The sequence below is a fragment of the Periplaneta americana genome, chromosome 16 (assembly GCF_040183065.1).
Source record: "Periplaneta americana isolate PAMFEO1 chromosome 16, P.americana_PAMFEO1_priV1, whole genome shotgun sequence".
NCBI lineage: Eukaryota > Metazoa > Arthropoda > Insecta > Blattodea > Blattidae > Periplaneta > Periplaneta americana.
The window spans coordinates 134,048,276-134,052,472 of record NC_091132.1 but is presented as its reverse complement, the minus strand read 5'-3'; positions in this window follow the sequence as shown (position 1 = coordinate 134,052,472).

The following is a 4,197-nucleotide window of genomic DNA, read 5'->3' as shown; positions in this document are numbered from 1 at the left end:
AAAAATATCTAATTCTGTTCTGATCTCTTCATTATATTTCTTGTCTAATAATGTATAGCCTGCTACTGAACGTAAGAACTTCATTTCAGCTACCTCTATTCTTCTTTTATTTGATCTGTTAAGTGTCCAATTTTCGCAGGTGTATGTCAGCATTGGTACTGCCATTGTTTTATAAAATTTTAGCTGTGTGGATTTTAGTGTTTTATTTTTCTACGTTCTTCTTATTGTTTCGCACATGTTATAAAATCTATTACATTTTATGTGTTCGCGTAGGCTTCCGCGGCTGGTAGGCTTCCACACACCTACAGTATTTAATTTTATGTTTATATCGTTCTTTTGACAGTAAGATACGTTGAATCCTAGATAATTGAAGTTATTTACCTGCTCTATTAATTTGTTATTAGCCTAATCATTATTTTGCATCTTTTATGATTTGTACCTTGGAAAGCCATTGCTTTGGTTTTCTTCTCAAAAATACTCATATTATATTCACTTGCGAGTTCATTCAGTTTATGAGCAGCAACTTGTAATTCGTCATCAGTGTCACTAAAAATTACTTGATCGTCTGCGAACAGTATAGTGTTCAAAACTTCGTCATCAATTTTGAAATGAGTATTTAGTTGTTCTTGCCATTGTCTAATGACATTGTCAATATATATATATTAAACAGCGCAGGGGACAGTGGACAGGCCCTGTTTAAGTCCTTGGTTAGTTTTTATTTGTTTATTACTGGTGTAGTCTGTTCTTATTTTTATCTGTGTTCCGAAGTATAGACTCTGAATTACTTTTATTAGGTGGTCTGAAAATCCTCTTTTATACATTATTTCCCATAATTTCTTTAGTGACACTTTATCAAAAGCTTTCTCGTAGTCGATGAAAAGCATATACGTTGAAAAATTAAATTCTCGTCTTTTTTTAATAATTTGTTCGTACTATAACTACTCTAAATAATGTATGTGATTATTGTTGCAATTTAATAGACATAACGTTCACATACTCAAAATTAATTTTGCAAATCCTGCATGTTGATAAATTAGTTTACACTAGCGATTGATTCCGTCCCCCAACTGGTCAAGGCGATGGATGGGAAGTTTGTTATTAAACTAGAGTGTTGCGATATGAGGATGTCTCTTGGAGGGTTCAAATGTATTACATGGGCAGAGAATGCGCTTGGCATGTTCCGTGTCATGTTTAATCGCTCGTTAAACTCTGCACAGCACAGAGGTGCTCGGATAATACGTTAGACTGGATAACGAGTGACCCTGTACTCCAATAGCATTCCGTCATTTATTTGAGAAACGTTTATGGAATTGAATTCTGATGGTGGACGTGTGAGGTTTGCCATATGGGCATGCGATTCCCTGTTTGTGAGTTAAATGTAGCAGGAAAATAGAGGCCTCCTGCAGATCGAAGCTGCTGGCCACATCAATGTTAGGACGGCTGTGATTTGTCAGGGCAGGCACATGTCATTGGGACCAAATTCACATAGGTAAAGTGTCATTGTCATACAGCAGGTAGGGAAGTGGAGCTGCACCTCGGCACTAGAAGGATAATTATAATGTGGGCAGAAACACACTCCAGATGTTTTTACCCTGACTATTACACTTTTACTACGTCATACTACTTTAAACCAATAAAACGGTACGAAAGGACGTCTTTCAACCAATCATGGCTGCTTATCGCACAATTTTATCGCGTCCCTAGCATTTGTTTAATTTTATCGCGTCCCTAGCATTTGTTTATTTTTATCACTACCCTAGCATTTGTTTCTTTGTTTGCCAACATTTCAAACTGCACTGGTCTGGACGTCAAAAAAACAGAAAATTACAAACCACTCCAGTCGATCCACAGCACTTTCAAATGTGACTCGCATTGGCATTCAAGAACAAGAATTAATAAAGATCACTGGTCATAGCTGTGCATCTTCCCTGAAATCCTATTTACAAATAAATGAAGAGCACCATTCGGAAATCCTGAATAAGTTGAGGAATACACCATGTACATCAACGAGTTCCACTTTTACGCACACGTCTAATATAATATCAACTGAACCACCAACCACTAAAACATTCAAATTTGAAAATTGTACTTTCAATAATTGTTCCTTTCAAAATTATTCATGTTTATTTTTTATTTGAACATCGTTAATTAAAACTTTTCTTGTTTATTTCATCATCTCTAATTAAAACTTTTCTAACACTTGTTTATATTATTTAGGTTATGTTTGTTATAGCTTCTGCTATATGATATTATGAATAGTCACGTATCAGAGATTGTTTAATACTAAGATTTATTGAAAATCATCTGTCAAGTGACGTTGATTACTGAGATCCGGATAATTGAAGTGGAATGCAATTTTTTAATAAAATTGAAACTGAATCAACTTCTTGACTAGTCCACAGAGTTCAATGAAGATTCCATAGTTTGTGTTCACGCACAACTGATAACAAGAAAACAGCTAAACATAACACACTACTGCCATCCAGCGTAATATTTGTAATTTAGAGATGGTACAATAATACATTTGAAGACAGTTGTATTTTCGTAAGTCAATTAATATTTTATTGTATTGGAGTACTTCGTTACTTCTAATCTTCATATACTTTCTTCTAATAGCGTAATAGTCAATTAAATCCCACTCGAGTTTTGATTTTCTGTAGATAAATCAAAACCTCTAGTGAGATTACTGTTGAGAAGTTCCATTACCCAATTTATTTTAAGCTGAGTGGATCCCGAAGATATAATGAAAGTCATGGCGAGATGAACCAATTTTCAGTTAGGTAAAATGTTTGTGTTTACGCTATGGAGGCTTACAGGAAGGAAAACGGGAGAGCTGCTAATATTTTTGGAGCTCACACCAGTTATAAGCTTAGTTATGTTCCAGCCGCCTTTTAACCTCCGGAAAGATCGGATACTCAATTTTTTTCACAAATTCATAATGGTGGCAGTTTACTGTGCAGTGATGAAGCGTTGCCTTCGTAACTCATAAACTTGTTGACTTTTTCATGTTCTCTCTCCTTTATTTTATTGCTGAAACTCATGTTTATAATATCATGCTCTTTCAACTGCATTTCTTAATAAATAATATTTTTTTAATTTTGTGGTAGAAGAAAATACTGACATTTGACCATTTCTTAAGTGAATTTATTTTCTTATCCGACAATCTATCAAAGGTAGAGAAGTGATCTTGCATCATATTGTAGATATGATATACAGGGACATCATTTTATTTTTACTAACATTTCTAATATTAACCTGGCTATATCTTTGGATCAACGATTAAGAACCGGAAACTCCGTTTGCTACCCCCTTCCACGACTGGAGTTCGATGATACTGGCGTAATATACAAACAAATCACTTTACTAGGTATAGGAGGGAAGAAAAGTAGTTCATCCATTTACGTAAACTAGGAAATATCGCGATTTTGAGTTTGATAATTTTCATTAGGTTTTTGTTTAATCAAAAAACAGTACAGTATTAATAATAAGTATTTTTACTCACGAAATGAGCTTTCCATGTGGACGTATTCATTATGCAGTGTATATTATACAACACATTAGCGTACAATGTAGAGAATGAAGTTAAATTGAAAAATAATCATAATATGGATATTTAAACACATTTTTGAAAATAGTGGCCGTTCATTTCGATACAGACTGCAGTTCTTTTTTTTTTTTTTTTGCATATTATCGCCATATAGGCTATTGTACGTAATTCCAATTACCAGGTTCGTACTTCGTATCAGTAACTTATGTTGAAATAATTCTGTACCTGCTCTACAAAAAATTACCTTACGTACTTAAATTCAGTCTTCACTTCTGCCTGATCCGAAAAGATAAAATTACTCAGACATGCTATCTACTGTCCGTCCAAGTGGTTACGTCGCAGCGCCGTAGAAAGGAAGGAAATCACGTGACAGTTAATTACTTAACGCGGCCCTTTTATTTAAGTTATTTTGAACAATTTTATGGATATAATATTACGTAGACGTCCAATTCCTAACAGAAATTAATGTTCTCAGAAAAGAGCTAAGACAGCCCAGCCACTAGCATTTACAGAGAGGCGAATAGAAGCAGGTGGGGGAAACTGGGATGCGACGTAGGCAAATGGAAAATGATGCAATATTGAAAGCTCTTTCGTCACTGGAAAACGCGAACATATTTTTGGAACGTACTGTGTACTATGACCGTAAGGCT